The sequence below is a fragment of the Microtus oregoni genome, unplaced genomic scaffold, assembly GCF_018167655.1.
Source record: "Microtus oregoni isolate MIOR12 unplaced genomic scaffold, Mior012 000010F_ref0000083, whole genome shotgun sequence".
In the NCBI taxonomy this organism is placed as follows: domain Eukaryota; kingdom Metazoa; phylum Chordata; class Mammalia; order Rodentia; family Cricetidae; genus Microtus; species Microtus oregoni.
The window spans coordinates 18,780,797-18,802,463 of NW_024543069.1; the positions used below are offsets into that span (position 1 = coordinate 18,780,797).

Sequence of the window (21,667 nt, forward strand, 5' to 3'; positions counted from 1 at the left end):
ATCAATGGTACCTGCAGTTATGTAGTCAGTATAGTAACCAGAAAGTTATGTTTTATGATAAATGTGAACAGAATGATCCGGCTTTTGGATGAAGCTACATTTGAATTTGAATGAAGGTTACTGTGTATGTTTGAGAGAGTGGCTTTGTCTTCTCATTCTTAATACTTTGCTAAAATGAGGATATTCACTTTCTTATTCCTATTAATTATTATTTGTCAGGAAAGATGTACTCTGACTATTCAAAAATAGTAGAATAATGTGAAACAATGTGGTGAGATTCAACGTTGTAACTTCAATGGAATCATGAGGAGGATGGGTTAGCAAATTACTCTCCAGCATTCTAGAGGCAATAAGGCAGGCAGATCTCTGTAAGTTGAAGGCCAGGCTGGTCTATGTAGGTATTTCTAGCCCACTCATATATATAGTGGCATGAACGCTTAGAAAACAAAAATCCTTTAAAAGAGTAACTAAAAGAAACCATGAATGAGGAGAAAGTATGATAAAGCAGGATTGCAAAGACATCTTTAAGGACTGAGCTTTATACTGTACTTCAACCTTGGATTTTCCAGTCATGTGTTGTCCATACTTTACTTTGGTCTACTCTAGGTAAATTAAGCTAGTTGTTCCTCTCACTAGCTGATTTTCAAGAATTCTTTGTATATTAGAGGGAAAAGGTTAATATTGGAACTGTAAATTATTCCTAAAGCTTAAATATTTGCTTAAACTTTTGTAATATCAAACTTGAAGGTACCTACCTGGGTAGAATTCACTGATTCAATCCCCTTGATGCACAAAGGTACCCAGCCAACTGTAGAATACAGGTAGATTTATTTAAAATATTCTTTTGAATTTTTGTAGTGAATTATTGTCCAGAGAGAGGCTGCATATCTGGGGAGTTATCTCAGTGGTGATCTTCAGGCCTGTTTGCTTCCCTGTGATGATGTGACCCATACTCCCATCAGCACAAATAAACTCATAAATATCTGCATTTCTGCTGGGAAGTGGTGAAATCAATGTTAAATGTTCTGATATCCCAGTGATTCTGCTGCTTGTGCTTTCTCTTAACGTTCAATAAACTTTGTGAAGTGGAAGTTAAGTGTGTCTTGTGTCTTGTTAGCTGGTAACCTGACCTCATCTCCAAACATATTTTCATTAGTTCTTTTCCGCAGCTTGGATTTTTTTTTTGTTTATCTCAACCTTGAGCTGCCCACTAATCTCTCAGTTTAATCACATGAGCCTCTTCCCTGACATTCAGACACTAAGTTGTTGCAAGAACATCAGGAAAGACTGACATTTATCAAGACTAAAGAGTGCCTAACATCACTTTGCTTGTTTCATTTGTACAAGAAAAAGAATATTGGTCATCTTTTATCAAACCAGACTTGATGAAAATTGTTTGTCTTTGTAAACTATTAATCACAAATTGAAGGAAGGTTAGAAGGTCACAAGTAGACAAGAAAAGTCTATGTGGGTTTCCTCAAGTGACAGTTTATTCTTTGAGAAGACATTTGGTAAAATAAAATAAAATAAAATAAATAAGATAAAATGGGAGATGAGTTGGAAGTAAGTTTCTAAACATAACCAAAAGTGGAAAGGGGAGAACTCAGAGGCCCCATAAAGCTCCTAACCCATAGCCTGATTAGCAGATTCCCAGCCTAAGATTCCTCCCATTTGGACCAGTGTGCTTTAAAACCAACCTGTTACTTTGTTTTCTGTTTCTTGGTCTTATGTCTTTCTGGATTCCATTCATGTCATCTTCATGGAATGAGCTCAGCAAACTCCTAGACAGTCTTTTTCTTTTTTAAACAGTACTTTATATTTGGACAGGATTTGAAAATATCTCTACTCTACATGTGAAAACCCCCTATTATATTAATAAGCTTGCTTATCACACTTTTGTAGCTTTGACAAAACAAGACCATACAGTTAGAAAACCAAAAGATTAGTGTGATGGCTATTCTTAGTTGTCAACTTGACTACATCAGTAATGAACTACAATTCAGAAATGAATGGCACACCTGTGAGAGATTTTCTGCTTGCTTTGAAGTGGATTCATCCATTTCTAATATGGACTTTGAGGTAGGAAGACACACACCTTTCATGAGAATATTGAGGCTGGAAGACCCACCTTTAATCTGGGCCCCATCTTCTGCTGGAAGCCTCTACAGAGACATGGAAGAAGGAAGCTGTTGCTCTTTGCCTGATTCTTCTTGAATCGGGTTTACTAGCACATCCATTCCTTGACTGGCATTGGAGCCTAGTTCTTTGGAATTCCAGCATATACAGCAGACAAACTGAGATATCCACCTTTGTGAGACTGAGGAACTACTAGATTCTTGGATTTTCTGTTCACAGCTAACCCTTGTTAGATAGCTGAATTGCAGCCTATAAATCATTCCAATAAATCCCCTTTACACGCATAGACACACTACACACACATGCACACATACACACACGCTACACATACACATGCACGCACATGTATGTGCATGCAAGTATATTTCTTGGAATTTTAGCAAACCCTACAACATACCATGTGTTAAATGTAAGTGTGACCATTTGCCGCATTCTGTAGGATTTAACAAAACTAAGTCTTTAAGGAAAGGAAAGTTCTTCAGCATCAGTCAGCAGAAGGATTCGGTGCTCTCTGCAGAGAAGCATCTCTATTTGACTCCTTTTAACTGAGACTCCTTAAATCAGACAAAATGTTAAAAGAGATACTTGAAAAGGTTTAAAACTACAAAGAATGGCTTTTGTAGTGTTTTGTAAGAGGCTGCTTGTTCATTCCCAGCTGCTCAGCCCCAAAATAATCACACAGAAAATATATTATTTAAAGCACTGCTTGGCCTACTAGCTCTAGATTCTTATTGGCTAGGCCTTACATCCTAAACTAGCTCATCTAAACTAATCTGTGTATCATGACGAGCATGAGGCTATGGCTTACTGAGTAAAGTTCTGGTGTCTGCAAGCTTTCTTTCTCCATCGATGGAGAAAACAAAATATTCTATAACAAAAACAGATTTAAACAATATGTATCCACAAACCCAGCCTTACACAAAGTACTAGAAGGAAAACCTCAGCCCAAGGAAGCTAACAACACCCATAATAACACAGACATCTGGATAAACCTTCACCAACACAACTCAAAGAAGGGAATCACACAAACACTACCACCAAAAAGTAGCTGGAGTTAACAACCACTGGTCATTAATATCGCTAAATATCAATGGACTCAATTCACCCATAAAAAGGCACAGGTTAGGAGAATGGTTATGAAAACAGGATCCAGCATTCTGCTGTTTGCAAGAAACACACCTCAACCTCAAAGACAGACACTACCTCAGAGTAAAGGGTTGGAAAAAGGTTTTCCAATAAAACTGACCTAAGAAACAAGCGGGTGTGGCTATCCTAATATCTAACAAAATTGATTTCAAACCTGTCAGAATGGCTAAAATCAAAAACATAAATGATAACTTATGCTAGAGAGGATGTGGAGTAAAGGGAACACTCATTCATTGCTGGTAGGAGTGCAAACATGTGCAACCATTTTGGAAATTAGTGTAGCAGTTTCTCAGAAAATTGGGAGTCAACTTACCTCAGGATCCAGAAATAACACTCTTGGGAATATACCCAAAAGGTGCTCAATCATTCTACAAAAGTATTTGTTCAACTATGTTTGTAGCAGCATTATTTGTAATAGTCAGAACCTGGAAACAATCTACATGCCCCTCAACTGAAAAATGGATAAAGAAAGTGAAAAACATCTATGACATTAGAGTACTACTCAGTGGTAAAAAACAAAGACATCTTGAATTTTCCATGCAAATGGATGGAAGTAGAAAACACTATCCTGAGTGAGACAACCCAGACAAAAAAATATGAATATGGCGTGTGTACTTACTCATTAGTGGATTCTAGCAATAAACAAGGACATTGAACCTTGTTCATGATCCTAGAGAAGCTAAGTAATAAGGTGAACCCAAAGAAAAACATATATAGAGCCACCTGGAAATTGGAAGCAGACAAGGTTGCCAGAAAAAAGTTGGAAGCATGTGGGCAAGAAGGGAGAGTAGAGGAAAAGGAGGAGGGGGAGGGGGAGAGGAGAAGTGGAGGGTTGGGGAGAGCCTGGGGGAGTGGGATGGTTGAGATGGAGGAAGGATGGATATGGGAGCAAAGAAGGAGATATCTTAATTGAGGAAGCCATTTTGGGGTTGACAAGAGGCTTGGCTCTGAGGGATTCCCAGGAGTCCATGGGAATAACCCCAGCTAGGACCCTGGGCAGTGGAGGAGAGGGTGCCTAAACTGGCATTGTTCAGTAGTCAGACTGATGACTATCTTGAATATCACCATAGAGCCTTAATCCTGGAAAGGATGGAGATAGAGATAGAGACCCACATCAGGTCAAAGATGGGTGCTTCAATGTTGACAATCAGCTTTAAGTGATTGTCCAGGCAGCCAGATATCTCTGTTGTCAGGTAATATTACAACTTCCTTCTGGGATCTTTGATGGAGTTAAAAACTAAATAATTAGAGTTGTAGTTTTCTTTAGTTATGATAGAAAATAAATTAGGTATAAAATGTTGGAATCACTAAGATGAAATAAATAATGCAATATTTTCTCTCAACTTCCTAAATACAAATGGACAAAATACTGTAAAGGTAATTGTTACTTGATAGCTGCTTTTTTTGTATTTAGTTTTACTATATTAAAGTTTAAAACTTTTTGTTTCAACTTAAATAAAAAGGGGGAAATAGTGTGAAATATTAATTTAAAATGTTTTACTTTTACTTATGTTGTAGAATATTTGTTTAATGATGCAAAGATGTGCTGCAATATTTTATGCTGCATTTGTTTAACTCTGAGAAGCTGTGTTACTTTGTCTGCCCAAAGTACCTGATTGGTCTAATAAAGAGCTGAACAACCAATAACTAGGCATATGTACTCCGGAATGCATAATTATACCCTGCTGTGCTCAGCATATTCTATCCAGGAGCCATATATTTATTCCCAAATGCTTGGGAAGAATGACTTTTTCTGATTTTTTTGTAGTGTTTATCTTTCAGGCTTTAGAGCAGGTAGGGGGAAAATGGTCCACAAAGAGATGAGAATGACTTAGTCTGATTTTGTTGTAATCTGTGCTGAAACCAGGACTTCTAGCGTCTGGTCCAGATCATTTTGTTTTAGCCATGTTTAAGCATAGTATAATTTTTAATAAGGTATTCCAATAACAATTAAGTCAGTCCACAGTGCACAACAATTTAAGACATTTACACTGAGATTCCTTACAAAGAACATCAGGTTTCTTTCACAAAAATGGGAACTCTTGTCTCAGAGATACTGCCCATGATTTAGTGTTTAGAAAGCTTGTGTTAAGGTAAACATAGTACTGATGGGTGTTAAGATTGGCCTGGTCTCAAGATAACATAGGAGTCACTTAGCCTTTGTAAAACACAAGTGACATCATTCATGAGGGTGGGGTTTATGGTCTGTAAATGATGCTCCAGGTTTAGGGAGAAAGGGTTAAGGAAAAACAAATTCTGGAAAATACAGACGTGTCTATCTCATCAAACAGTAATGGATCACCAAATTGTAAGAATACATCATTCCTTGCATTCCAGGGAGACTGGTAAGCTGTGTGTTTAATTTTCCTGGTTTCTCCAGTGCTTTTCTATTTGCCCAAGGCATTTTTGTCCTGTACATATTTTTTTTTCTGGTAGATGTGAAAACAGGGTTGGGAAGCATAGCAAAGAACAACATGGAACAATTAATCATGCCAGTAACAGTTTCTGCCTCAAATTTCTTATAGTAACTTGGAAGTGGCTTCAAGTAAGAAATTCATTCTGTGATAATATGCATCGACAGAGCTTAGAACAATGAAAAGAAAAGCAAGGAAATTTTATAAAAGAACAGATATATGTCAGGTTTATTCAAATATTTATTTCTTACTTAATACAGAACATAATACTATGTTGCAACAAATCTTTGTTTAATGTAATATAATAGTCTCATGATTATGCAAGTAGCTATATGAATTCCCAAGGTTTAACTTCAATGTGTGATTAATACTGTCCAAATATTTCTTCATTAAGTGAATTATTAATGTAATTTTGACTAGCATTTATTTTCCCACCCTCTAGTATTTTCCTACTGCTCACTTGACACAGTATAATTTATTTTTTAAAATAATCTGTGCTGGGGGTGGGAAAAAAAGAAGGGGTGGGAAAAAAAAAGAAAAAAAATAATCTGTGCTATAGGCTTTAGCCTTCGGGTTGATTAAATGTTGCTTATAATTTTTTTTTAAATTCTTGTCACTACTTTTGCTAAAATGACTCCAGAAAGTGGATTTTAAACTTTCCTGTGCTGTGAGTCTCACTAAGATGTGTTTCACTGATGTGAAAGAAATTGATCCTCTCGTGATGGTTTTACTCTTGACCCAATTTTCAATAGATTATTTATGGTATCTTGTGTTACACAAAGAAGCACAGCTGCATTACCTGTTACAACAGTGGCCTGACCTTAGAACTGAATAGTAAATGAGTTGCTTTATTGCCGTGTTGTCTTGGAAGACTTAGCCTGCTACCTTTGTCTTACTGTTTAGCGATTTATATATGAGGTAGCAATTTGACTATCAGCAGAGAGAGGTTTCGAGTTTTATCATGGGGAATAAAACGCTGTTCTTTGGATTATCTTGCATCCTTCTTGCTTATTATACTTATATACCCATCCAGAAAGCATTGAAGAACCCTGGAAAGTGAGACTCATAGATATTCTTACGAAAATAGCAACGCTTACGGTAATATATTTTCCTGGGAAATTGGGAGGCCTTGTTACAAATATATACATGAAGTGTATTGAGTCAGTATTTTGAGAGAGACTTTGCTTTTTCTAATGCTTTACCTACCAAATAATATTATAGTTTATGTAGTTAACATTTGAGTTAATTGCTAACATGCTTTATTATCTACTGAAGATGCAATGTTTGTAAATGTGTACTTCTATAGTTAAGTATATACTGACAGTAAAAATAATCAGTATTACTAAAGGAATATTTGAGTAATTGTTCAGATGCTTGAATATATTTGATGGCTCTAAGAAAGGCTTGTATGTTTTCTTAAACTCACATATAAAATCATTCATATCATAAAACTTTGATTTATTTTTCTCCTTCTACTGTTTTAGTATCTTTTTTTTCTTTTTAGGTAGTTCTTTGGCTTCCTGGACTCAAAATTGTGCACTCTCGTTCCAAAAGAAAGTTTATATTTTATTTACATTGACCAATTTTAAGTGTGTTAATAGTTAGTCAAATGGTGATGATGATTTCAGTACAGGTTTATATAAGTTCTGTGTTAATGTTAAAATAAAGTATCTTTTTATAATCAGAAAGCATCATGACAGTGGCATTTATTTCTGATTTTATCATATTACTTTATAATTATTTGTGGGAGCTATCTGGCTGTCATATCTTCTTTTGCATTAGTCTGCTGGGGAAGCCCATCTGGGAAGCTCACTGGCAAGCTGCACTGCATCTTCCTGGGCAGAGAGTGTGCTGTGTGACACACGTGCTTCCTGACACGTCTCAGAGGCATTCTGATGCTCAAGGGCCACATCTTGGCACTTGCTACTGCTGTTTTCTATATTAGGTCTGTGTTGCTAGGATGCAGATTTTATAATGACACATTCAAAAACTGAACTCAAGAGTATACCATGTTATTTTCTACCAAAATGTACTTCTGTCTGGAAGTCTTATAGGTACTCTGGGAAGAGGAAGGTTTCTTGAGAACACATGCACAAAACAGTGAATGGTCAGAGAAGACACTGAAAGTTATGGTAAATGAAGAAGACACAGGTTACTCTGCTGGAGAAGAATGGCAATCTTCCTAAGCTAGACAACTGTTCTGTTTTCATGCAGGTTTCTGTGATAACATACCCTGGTAAAAAGCCAGGTGAGAGTCCACAACAAAGTACAGGCCATTATTTCAGGACAATCAGGGTGCTATGGTATTGATGTGCCATCACATTAACAATCAAGACAGAAAATAAAGGAATGCATGTATGATTATATTTAGCTAGCAATCAGGGCCAAATCCGGGAAACAAAAACGCCTACCTTAAGGCTGTATATTACTATATCAATTAATGTTGTCAAGACATTTCCCCCATAAACATGCTTACCAGCTAACATGATCTAGAAAGTTCCTTGAGGAGACTCTCCTAAGATGATCTTGGTTGTATGAAACTGACAGTCAAACTAATAATTACAATAACTGACGCATTTTCTTCCGAGTCCAAAGTTAGTTGAGTTATCCTGGTTTGGGCTTCTTAATACCTCATGTTGTTGACTGACCAGTAGGGAAGTGACGGTGGACAGTGCCATTTTATAAACGGTTATGAAATCATCCCTGACTAGTACATACATACATTACTAGTTCGTCTATCACTGAAGCGACTCAGTACTTATCATCTATCAATATAAATGTATTGTGAAAACAAAGAATTGTAAAATTTGGCCTTTGTGTCCTCAAATATAACATAGAATTATGAAATATATAAATATAGATGAAAAACTGAAAGATACACAATAAAAAGAGGTCTAGACAGAAGAACTTCACAACAGGTTTTTATGTGTTTAACAGTGTGATTAGGCTTAAGAAAGAAAGAAAATGGGTCTGGACAGTTATAGAAAACATAATTTAAAAAAACAAAGTCTTTAAAGAGATATAAAGTATTATTTAAAAAGCCAGTGGCAGTGGTGGTGCACACCTTTAATCCTAGCACTCTGGAGGCAGAGGCAGGTGGATCTATGTGAGTCTGAGGTTTGAGGCCAGCCTGGTCTACAAGAGCTAGTTCCAGGACAGGCTCCAAAGCCACAGAGAAACCCTGTCTCGAAAAACCACACACACACACACACACAAAAAAATGCCAGACAAAAATAAAAAATACACAAGGAGTCAGGATCCTGTATACTATTGTGTTAATTTGATTTTTTTTTTTTGGTTGCTCAAAAGCAAAGGACAGCGGCTGAGAGACATAAGATTGAAGGAGGTACTGACAAATTACACCAACTGAAATCTTTTTTAAAATGTCATAACTCTAAAACAAAAGTAAAAAATAAACATATTTGTAAAATGTAACTAGAAGATATGTTGCTTTGGAGGGAGAAGCAGTTCTGTTTTTGTTTCCATAGGAGATGAAAAGCTGTAGGTTCCTTCTAGGTTAATATGGTTTGGTTGAGCAAGACCTTATGAAAGGTATCCACTGGGGATGATGGCCCAGGTGATTCAACATCCACAACAGCTTCAAGGCTACTGGAAGAGATGGACCAACCACACAAAATATCCCAGTCAGGACTTTAATGTAATTCTGCATTTTTTTTACGATCCCCAAAAGATTACTAGTGCCCCAAATCAGTAGAAAGTAACATAGAAAACTACACCCAAATTCCAAAACACTGTTTATAAATGTTTGATTTCATTTAAAGAAGGTTGGTTATAAATGGTTAATGGTCATAGTCAATTTCTAAAGAAAAAAGGGGAATATGATATAGAAATGAGGGGAAAAAACTTAGATTATTAAATCTACCTTAATCCAAAAAATAACTGTTTAACTCAAAATACTTTATATTAGTATAAATTTTGGTCTATTGATACAAATTTAAAGTATATTTTGTTATACTATTTGTATATTTCCACTCTTCTTTAAAGTATTGTGATTATACAACTTATTTAAAGATGTAACATATAGTTAAGAAATACAAATAAACAGTCATCTATAGTAGTCAAATTTATAGACATGTTAGGTTTTCCGGTAAGAGAAGTCACATTTCAGAAACATAGATAATCTTCGAACATTTCAGAGGGCTACAGAATATCGCATTTAAAATGTTTTAAGAACTTAGAATTCTTTGGATGTGAGACATCTGCTCCTGGCAGCACCAATTACTTCAAGAGGATGATGGGCATTGAATAAACTCCTTGTAGAGTTTGCTTTCAGTGTGACAAAGCTAGCCATTTGGATAAGAAACTGCTCTTGCCTGGACTGTTTGACTGTATGCTGTATAAACTGGATATGCAGGACCCACAGGAAAATAACTGATGAACTTCTCAAAAGAAGGAGGGACAATCCTTTAGGTTCCTGCTTTGTGAAAGAGTCTGTCAGACATTCTGCAGGACACAGAAGAAAGTGACTGACAAACTTTACCAGAATAGGTAAAAGAGTCCTTCGAACTTTCTACTTCACTGAGAAATCTGCAAGGCACTCTAGGCTTGTAGGCTGAGTAAAGATGTGCCCAATGTTACAGAAAACCTTTTTGTAACTGTCTAAGCAGCCAGGTAGCTTTTTAATTCTAGAATTTTGGATGTTGCTTACAATGCAATTCTTATTTACTCATTATATTTTAATTTTGAAATAAGTCGAAGACAAAGAAGATGGGTTGGTGGGTAAAGCACTTGTTAGGAAAAGATGAGTTTGGAAGTCCAGTACCCACATAAAAGTACGTATAGTGGTGTCCATCTGTGACCCCACAGCTTCCATAGTAGCATGGGAAGATGGGATATGAGAATTCCTGGAGGTTTATGGGTTATCTCAACTGGCATATGTAGTGGCAAAGAACACCAAACCCTAACTCAAATAAGTTGAAAACTGAGATTCAACATCTGAATGTATTCTCTGGATCCCATTGATAAATATGGTACACACAGGCCTGCACACACAAACACAAACACACACGCGCACACAGACACACACACACACACACGCAGTTAAACTTTCAACACTGAAACTAAATTTAATGAATAAAAATGAAAATAAAATATTGGGAATAGACAAACAAAGAAAAGAAGCATAAAGAGCTATTTCCAGTTGGTATTTTCAGGTAAAACTAAGTGAATAAGAACTCAACCCAATGAAAAGTACAGTGGCAAAAATTTGTGGTATCAAATGACATTATCTTGATTTCAATTTTTGTATGTTTTAGATTTATTTTAAATTCATAATGAGCTATTATTGTTTGACAATTTCATAAATTTACATAATGAATTCAACTCTTTTTCTGAAACTATTCTCAAAATTTCCTCTTTATACTCTTAAATTTTCTTTGTGAATCCCCACTAATTTAATTAATGTCCTGCCTTAACATGGGGGCACATAATGTACCAGAACAAGGCTAGCTATCTACCCCACTGAAAATGGCATCTCCTCTCTCAGCAACCAATAAGTGTCAGTATTTCCTGAGGTTTGTGTGGGACCTTTTTTACAAGTCTCTTATCTATCATGAAATGTTGATTGGCCTAATATTATGCATGTCTTATTACAGATGAATTTATTGAGATTTCTAGAGTATAAATAAGAGTACATGCATTGGGACATGTAATAAATCTGATTTTTTAGTCTAGCAATACTTTCATGTTTTTCTAAAGTAAAGATAATCCTTTGACATATTTAGTGCAAATATTTTCTCATTTCAGTTTACTTAGTGCTTGACTAGTATTTTATTGTTTTGAAAATATAAATAAAATATATATTTACTGATATCTATATCTATCATCTATCTTTCATGTTTATATTTATATCTATATTTTGATCATATTTTTTCTACTTTCCCCTACAACTTCTCCCAGAACGTTCATATTGCATAGCCCTCACAACATCATGTCCTTTTTAAAAAATATATTTCATAACTCACTGCATCCAGTTAGTGCTGCCTATGGACACAGAGCCGTGTGCTGGAGCCAGTGTAACTTTTTATAATCGTGAAGGTACCTGATCTTTTATCCCCAGTAGACATTAACTGTCAGTAGCTTCTGAGTAGGTGTTGGAGCTTCTTGTGTTACAAGGCCCCAATGAATGCTTCCACATTATTTGATTTGGTCATGTGCACATCTCATACAGATAACCAGAGCATCTATGAGGTGATAAATGCAAGTGCCTTGTCGTGTTTGGAAGACATTGTATTTCAGCCATCTTTCCCTTCTGTGTTTCCATACCTTTCTTCTCCATCTTCTGAGATGTGCATTTCTCCTTTGGTGAAGGATGTCCTATTCACACTATAGCATTATTGCAGCACTTACTCTTTTTCCCATTGCATCTTTATGTAAATATAGTGTTGCTAAAATAAAAAATAATGCATACATTTGGGTGTTGTTTTGATAGGCCACATTATTTGAAAATACGGGTCTTATGAAATTTGAAGATCTTTTCTTCATATTAATGAGAAATCAAAATATAGAGGCAATTTCAGATGAAAACCTTACAGTGATTGACACAGACTTCAGTAACATTCCTGTTCGTCTGTATTTGCCAAAAAGGAAGTCTAAAAGACCGAGATCAGCTGTCATTTACATTCATGGTGGTGCTTATGTCACAGGAAGCTTCAGTAAGTGTATTTTTTAATCTGTGTTTTAATTTGATTGCAATTGCTATATGAAATGCAATTCTCTGCATCTCATGATCTTGCTACACCTTCTCCTGCAATGAGTTAATTTTTCCTTTGAAATTCCATTTGACAGTAGTCATTATGTTTTATATAATAAATTCACTTTTTAAATAATTGATTTTTGCTGATAAATTTTGCATTGATTTCTGCTAAGATTTTAATCATAATAAACTTATTTTGTCCCTACCTCTTGATATAACATCTAAATTCAATCCATAGTTAATTGATGTAAAAATATGGTAAACAAGAATATGCTGATTGATTTTAACTACAATTAAAATTTTCAATTATGTTCAAAACTGCAATTAAAAGTTTATTTTAAACCTAAGCCTCTTATTATAAATATAAACATTTAAAAAATTATCCTGAGAAGTATATTAGGCTTTAGGTAAACTAAAGTCACTTTATTAAAAAGTCTGAGAACTCTAAAAGATCGTTAAAGATAGATGAATTAAGGTGACTACCTAAATTTATGAATATTATAATGATGATTATAATATGATCTTCAACTTACTTCGAGAGTTCTGATTTATAGCCAATTTTATGGTATGGACATGGTTACTTTGAGAGAGTCAAGTCATAAACTTTTTTCTCTCCTGTAAAGTTAAATATAAATTCTATGAAAGGATAGCTTGCTACTATTTAAGCTTTGGGACTGTGATCATCACCACTGCTCGTCAGTCACTGTCTGTGAGGCAATGCCTGGTGTAGTCCTTCAGTACTGCTCAGCCACAGCCTCCTCCAGATGTAACTGACCGCAGAAATGAGAGGCAGGAGAGCAGTCACAGTGCACCAGGCTGTGAAACTGGAGTCAGGTGAAGCTGGCAACACAGGAAGCCAGAGCAAGTTTTCTGAGAAACCCAAGCAGGTCATCAAGGCACAGCAAGCTTCTTTCATTGTGACCTAGCAAGAGTCTTCTCTTCTGGCCTGGGTTAGGACGGATTTAGTGGGTAGGAGTTAAGGAAGGTTTTCTAACTCCAGTGGAGATTTTTTTACATGTGGTGGCCAAAGTGTAGACTGCAAGATTTTCATTAAGTAATCACAATTCTGATTTCTCTTAGGATTCATAGATGTGTCTAGGTTTCCATTGCCTCGCATTTACACAGCTCTGTTCTCTATTTATGTCTGTCATTTCAGAGATGCGGCCCTATGATTTCATGAACCGAATGACGGCCAGCAGACTTGATGCTGTTGTGGTGGCCCCAGAGTAAGAGACTGGCTATTTTTAGTATTGTGCCCTTGCCTCCCACCTAAGCTAGTTTACAGTACAAGTTGCCAAATCCGCAGTGGTGGCTGGATTGCTGCTAGGAAATTTGGGGTTGAAATTGTTTTCTTAACCTTAAAATATCAAAATTTCCTCAACAAAGCTCCATTTTGCATTCATCTTTGCCATGGTAGACTCTTATGAGAAGCAGAGATGTGAACATCTTTGCCAATAGAGCAGTGGCAGCTTTAAGAACATAAATACTACTTAGGTAATATGCCTATAGTGTATATTCATCGTACCTAAGGGGATAATAAGGAAGATGCTTGTTAGTTCCTGGCTGCTAAGCCCCAAAATAATCACACAGAAACTGTATTAATTAAATCACTGCTTGGCCCATTAGCTCTAGCTTCTTATTGGCTAACTCTCACATATTAATTTAACCCATTTCTATTAATCTGTGTATTGCCATGTGGCTGTGGCTTACCAGCTGAAGTTAGGCTGTCTGTCTCTGGCTTCTCTCTGACACTGCCCTTCTTTCTCACAGCATTCAGTTTAGTCTTCCATTCCTACTTAAGTTCTGCCCTGCTATAGGTCCAAAGCAATTCTATTCATTAATTATGATGACAGCATACAGAGGGAAATCCCACATCATGAGGGGTAGAAGCAATCAATATATGTTAGAGTCATTTTTGGACCAAGTAATATCAATTAGAACAAATAGTTAAAATTCTATTTTGATGTTTCATGGTTGATATTATGCAATTTTTAAACACTTAGAGACACCTAGAAATTTAAAAATTTACAAGGACTATATGAATAATATTGTTTATTATAGAAATATAAATAATTCAAGAATTCTAATCCTAAATGTCAAAATAAAAGAAAATAGAGCATTTGAGACATGATTCTATAAAGGAATGCATAGTGAGATGGGGGTGAGGATGAGGAAGTGAAAATATTATATATATTGTCTAATGAATCACAGTATATTAATAATACTCATTGAAATAGCTTACATATCCACATATCAAACTGCTTATTTTAATTCAAATCCTCATGCTTAGGAAATGAAATTCTACAATTCTATGAAATTTTGGCCAAATAAGTTTCTAATTGAAGACAACTACCAACACTTTGCTCTCAGATTTTGTGATTTTAAATTTCTTGAATAATCTAATCCATGATCATGAATTGCTTTTGAGTCACCAACTCCATTTTCAGGGCTTGGTGAAGTTACAGGCTTCATGAGGGTGAAAATACATGCTATCTTATTCTTCTCCTCATTGCACTAATATAAAAAACACTTCTAAACCAGTGTCTTATTTTAAAATAGAAGTTATTTATTAGTAAGCCTAGGTTTATTTGATGGGTTTAAAGGTTCAAAGTAGGGCCAAAATTTATTTATATATCTGCTAGTATATTTTAGAGATAATTAGATACTTTAGCCTAATCATAAGTTCTTTGTTTCTCTTTTGTTTGTTTGTTTGATTTACCTCTAAAGCTACAGACTTGCTCCTCAGTATCTATTCCCAGCTGCCCTTGAAGATTGTATTGTTGCGATCAAGTTCTTTCTCCAGGATAAAGTTCTGGAAAAATATGGAGTGGATCCTGCTCACATCTGTATTTCAGGAGACAGCTCTGGGGGTGCCTTGGTAGGATCAGTGACTCAACTGGTATGTTATGTGTGTTATGTATGATTGGAACCAGCACAATTTAGTCCTAACTCAAAGGAGGTACTTTAGATATTGTGTCTGAATGATGTTTTTACTGTAATCTATAAAATGTATAAAATTATATAACCAAATAATTTATTCTTTTGCATTATTTTAGATTTAGATGTGGCTGTAGTCAAGAAATTAGGTGATGTAGCATAAGAATTTCATAATCCTATTCTGTGTGTGTGTGTGTGTGTGTGTGTGTGCACATGTGCTTAGTGGGCACTGAATCTAAGGATATATGTTCCCCAGACAAATGATCTACCATAGAACTACGGAACTACCTCTTTTTAAGCTCTTTTTGAATTGGTTTCTTGTTAAGCATCCCAGGCTGAATTTGAATCTGTTCTGTATTATGGCTATGCCATGAGCTTGCAATCTCTCCCCATCAGCCCCCAGCTACTAGGAATATAGTCACACCATCGAGTCTACATTATCATACTATTTTTTAAAAAAATACACAACAATAACTATGAACAATTGTTTAGTATAAGTTTTATTGCTAGCTTTTCAAAGATAAATTATAAAATTTGTGTGAATTTGGTGTCACTGTACTTGAAGCAAATTTATTAGTTTCTTATCTCTCTGACTAGAAGACCTAATAAGAAAAAGGTAAATGGAAAATGAGTTATTTGGGCTTATGGTTTGACATGGTACAGAAACTGAAGGCAGAAAGTCCATGGCAGTGGGAGGAGTTTATCTCTGTGGAGCAGACAAGTGAAGCTGTTTTAATACATTTTTTGTGGACATACAGCAAGAGTCATGGAGCAGAAGCAATGGAGGAATGGTGCCCAGTGACTTATTCCTGGTGGCTTATTCAGCCTGCTTGCTTCTATCATCGAGGATTACCTGTACAGGGGTAGAACCTCCTACAGTGGGCTGGGCAGATCAATCACTTGTTTAGAAAATCTTCACAGTCTCACCCACAGACCAATCTTACAACGTCATTTTCTCTCTTGTTCCCTCCTCTCAAGAAGTCTAGCCTGTGTCAAACTGACAAAACCAAATGAAAGACAAACCAGCCAGAGCTCCTGAACGCTTGTAAACTTGACACACAAACACATCATTACTTAACTGCAACCTTCCCTTTCTTGTTTATGCCCAACATCTCATATTAATATCATTATATCAATATGAAACACATTGCAACTTTGAAAGTCCCACAATCTTTACAAATTCAAAGACGTTGATGGTCAGTCACTCTAAAATTCCCAGTTTCTCCAAAATTTCAAAGTCTATTACTGTGGGTTCCCAAAAGATAATAAACGAAGTAAATAGTTTCAAATTCCAAGAAGGAAGAATTAGAGTAATCTCTCTATCAGAACAAAGTGAAATAAAAGTCCAAATGAGGAAAACTTGGGGTTAGACACTGCAGGGTCACTATATACGCTCCAAACATCTTGCCTCAGCACATGTAATAATTTTCATTTGACATTTTATATCCCATGTAACTGAAGAAGATTAAATTATTCTTATTTCTTGAAATAAGATAGGTGAAGACATTGGATCCTAGATTAGCAGGCAGTATAGGGGAGGATGTGTGGCTATTAGTATTAATATATTTGTGACAAAATACGTTAAGTTGCACACCAGCAACAATTAAGGCTAATGGGATCTTCTAGATTCATCTCTCCCTCCATTCCTCCCTCTGCTTGTTTCCTTCCATTTCTCCATGTTACCACAGAAACGATTCTAGTGCTGACTTGCTAAAACCTGCTCTGATAGTGCCTACCAGCAGGCCCTCTCCTGGCCTGCAGTCACCCTTATATCCTGTTCTCAGTCACAGTGGGAGGCATGAGGGATCTCTGCTAAACCATTGCCTCTCTTGCTTCTACAATCCTTTGGGGAATCTCCTCAAATATATAAAGGCACCTTCACAAAAAAGACAAGAAATAATTCAAGCAAGTTATGACACAGTGGTTACTATACACCTCTTTGCCTGAGCTGACTATTCTAACTGATGAGGCAGAGGATAGCACTCAAACTGCAGTGGTTTTCCTTCTGAGGTTCTAAGGGGAAGGGCAGTGGGAGAGAGGGTCTCCATGTTTATACAAAATTTAACACCACATTGACTCTGGGGTAAGAGTGACCACTCCACCCCAAAGCATGGGTGTGACCTTACAAAAGGCTGTGAGTTATGAAAGATTGGGAAAGGGAACAGTTTTGCTAAGATGTCCCCCATCTGGATACCTTGTTCATGCTCCATCTGAATGGGTTTTTGACATGCTATTTTACTATATTCATTGTTTCTGCTATTGTAGATTCCTGTATGTCAACATAAGCAAGCTGGGCATGATGACACAGGCCTAGGTTAAAGTCATATTGGAGGCTAATACAGGAGTACAGTATGTGATAGATATATAAAAACAACTTGTCACCAAAAACTAAAAGTATTTTAGAATATAGCCATTCTGCCATCTCTAGTAAGATTCTCCAGCTCACGGTCTTGTTTGGCTGCCAAGCATCAAGACGGTGGAATGAGAATCTCGTTTTTCAGACTATGAGTATATGTTATGAGAGTAATCCTCAGATACTATTTCAGTTTAATAAATTTATTTACCTCAGGACATTAAAACAAAGTTACCAATTCTTTTTTGTTAAAGCTGTTGACTCATTAACACTCATCATGTGTTTTATTTACAGCTACAGGATGATCCAGAATACAGAAACAAAATTAAGGCACAAGCCATAATATACCCTAAGCTACAGGTAATTGATACGTGGACGCCATCTTATCGAGAGTATGAAAACGGTCCCTTTTTGTCAAGGAAGTTAGCAATTAAGGTGTCAATCCGATATCTAACAGAAGATGAAGAACTGCCAGAGGCAATACTGAGAAATGAGTACATGCCTGAAGGATCAAGAGACTTGTTCAAGTTTGTGAACTGGAGTCACTTCCTTCCTGAGAAGTATAAGAAGAACCATGTTTATAGGGAGCCCGTTCCTGGGAGGCTGAATGCTACCTATCCAGCACTTCTGGATAGTAGACTGTCACCTTTGTTAGTCAATGACTCCCAGTTACAAAATTTGCCATTAACTTATATCATCACATGTGAACATGACATTCTAAGAGATGATGGACTTATTTATGTCACCCGACTCAGAAATGTAGGAGTTCCAGTTACACATGAACACATAGAGGATACAATCCATGGAGCCATATCATTTGTCACAGCACCAATGTATTTACATTCAGGATTGAGAATAATAGATAAGTATATAAGTTGGCTACAAGAAAATCTATAAATCAATTGTAAATATAGCTATCAGTACATATAGCTAACAATTTCACCTAAAGGTTATAATTTAAAGTGTTTTAAAATTAAAGAGTTTAAACATGACTTAAACTTTGGATAAACCTAATTAGAATAAATATGGTTAGTATTTGAAAAGCTACTTAATTTTGATAATTTTCAATTAAAAAAAATGGAGATATTCATTTTGTTGCCATCTTTAACACCATGAGTAGAGATACTCTCTGAGAAATCAAACTGAATAGTTCAGTACTAAAATGTGAGTACTGTTATATTTAAAAGGGCAGGAGACTCAAGGCAGTGACAAGAATTCGGTGATGAATGAGGAGGTAGAACATTGTAGTGTCATTTGTTTGCAGTGATCATTAAACTGTATTTCAGTCACAAGTTTTAGTTATGTGTTGTTCATACAAAAAAATCAATTTGGTCATTGTGAATTAGATCAGTATTTAATACATTCACTGTACATGAAGTCTATTTATTGCTTATTACTTACTAATATACTTTTCTGTGTATTGGGCACCAAGGTTAACGTCTTCACCACAGATGTCCCAAAGCTTAAATATTTGAACCTTATTTAAACTTTAGTAAGATCATGCCATGTATGTGTAGCAGGCATTCTTGGACTGCCAGCCCCCAAATCATAACATGGAGACTTATTATTACTCATGAATTCTTGACCTTATTTTATGCTTTACCACTAGCTCTTATAACTTAGTTTAAACATTTTTCTGTATCTATATTTTGCCTAGAGGATTTTTAAATTTCTTAAATTCTGTAAGTCCTACTTCCTGCTTCCTCTCTGTCTGTTGGCCGGTAGATGCCTGACGTGCTGGACCTGGGTATGTCCCTATCTTTCTCCCTTATTCTCTCTGGAACCTAGATTCCTCCTCCTGCTTATTATGTCTGCCCACCAGTCCCACCTACCCCTCTACTGCCTAGCTATTGACCATTCAGTTTGTTACTAGACCAATCAGGTACCTTCTGCAGCCAAAGTAAAACCAATGCAACACTTCTTTCCATAGTTAAACAAATGCAGCATAAACAAATGTAACACACCTTCACATAGTTAAAGCAATATTCAACAACAGGAGTGAACCTCCTCATTGGCTATCTGATATCAAGTTGTCAGCACTAGAATCACATATGTGGAAGTAGCACTAAAAGAACTTAGCACATTTTCTTTATATATTTAACCGTGTGTGTGTGTGTGTGTGTGTGTGTGTGTGTGTGTGTTTGCAATTTGAGAGGGAATAGGGGACGTATAAATTTCGAAGAGAAAATGGAAGCTGATGTTAGGCAATTACAATTGGATTTTTAAAAAAGCTGAAACTTCATTCTCTTTTAGACAATGATTCCTAATCCAAGATGATACCTAGCCAACTCTTTATGGAGTCAGAATTATTCATAGTATTGTTTACATATTTTGAAGTGCATCATTAGCCTGCTGCACGCCTGACCTAGGAAGCCATCTGAGCTGATGATACATAGGCCTACTCACTTCTGTTATTATGGGACCCACACCTTTGTCAGTACCAACAAGGGCATAAGTAACTGCATTTTTACTGGGAGGCGCTAAAATCATTGTCAAATTATCTGATGTCTTGGTATTGCTGTTGTTTCCAAATGGTTGTTTTCACCTGTTTTGCCCTTTAGCTTACAGCTGAACAAATTGGAAAATTATGGATATCTGTGAGTTCAGTTGATAAACAACCCTTATCCTCATTACTTTCATTAATTTTCTTTCACTGCAGTTTGACATTTTTGTCACCTTAACGGTGACCTGATCATTGTTCTCTTACCTTATCATATGTGATTCTTCTTTGGCATTTGAACAGTAAATTGTTATAGGCAAACCAGGAAAGCTTAATTACTGTTTCTGTATTTTTAATTTTACTCATCATAACTATGAATTTAAATATCTACAGTAATCTTTTTGTTCCTGAATTAATAAAACAAAGGAGTCAATAATCAACTAACTATCAACCCAAACTGACAAAATATTTCTTACATTATTTACTTTGATAGAAATGAAATAATTTTCAAATTTCTAGTAAACTAGTAAGTGGGAGGAGGGGAGGAAGTGGAAATTTGGATTGGTATTATTTTTAAAGTAATAAAAAATAAATGTATTTGTTTGTGTGCGTGTGTTTGTAACTGTTGATGAGGGCAAAAGAGTAGGTCCAAATGTTGTATTCTTTCACGAAGCAGATATCAAGCAATTGAGAAAACTGCTACACCAGGAAATAGGAACGTAGGTAATGCCTGCTCTTGTATTGGAAACAGATAAGCATTTAAGTATACTAAGTAGAAATAGTCTAAACCAATAAAAAGGACAAAAAAAAGGTGATTAAAGGCATAAATACAAAAACAACAGGTAGAACAAAAGTTAAGCCCTTCTGTGTAAAATAATAAATATGTTAAGAAATTATATCTTACAGAGGGGCACACAGCAAATGTAAAATAGTCATAAAGTATAACTGAAATATACTAACCATTTCAATAAAGATGAGTAATGCTACTCTCTTACTTAAAGAAAACAATTCCCAACTTGACTTATAACAAGATCAGAGTCTTTAGGGGTAGACTTGACAATGGACAAACCAGACCAAAGTGTTTCCAAATGACTAAAAGGTAGAAGAGTAAAATTCTGCATGCAGGGAAAGGGAGCAGCTAAGATTCACTCTGTTTTCCCTCCAAATATGAATGAAATTAGTGAATGGCACCAATGAATAAAGTACAGAGAACCCGAAAGCTGAAGAGAAGCAGAATACCTGCCAAGGAGCTCAAAACTCAAAGAACACTGTGATGGTTTGCTGCTCCGGGTCTGTTTCTGTTTAATCTTGCCAAGATTTTGAGCATGAAATACCAGTAACCTCCAAAGTCATGGGCATGGGGGAAAAACAAACAAACAAACAAACAAAAAAATCTACTCTCTAGCTAAACCAAGAAGAGAGCTGATTAGCTAGACAGAAGTAGCTCAAGAAACGAAGAAACATGTTCCACCCACACCATCCCAAGACAGTCAGGTGGAGGAGAAGACTGAACCTCTGTTCTCATG

The 21,667-nt window shown here is 35.9% G+C and overlaps 1 pseudogene; it reads left to right on the forward strand.

Moving 5' to 3' along the window:
- Positions 1-6,657: 6,657 nt before the first annotated feature.
- Positions 6,658-18,598, forward strand: LOC121453051 (annotated as a pseudogene).
- The last annotated feature ends 3,069 nt before the right edge of the window (positions 18,599-21,667 follow it).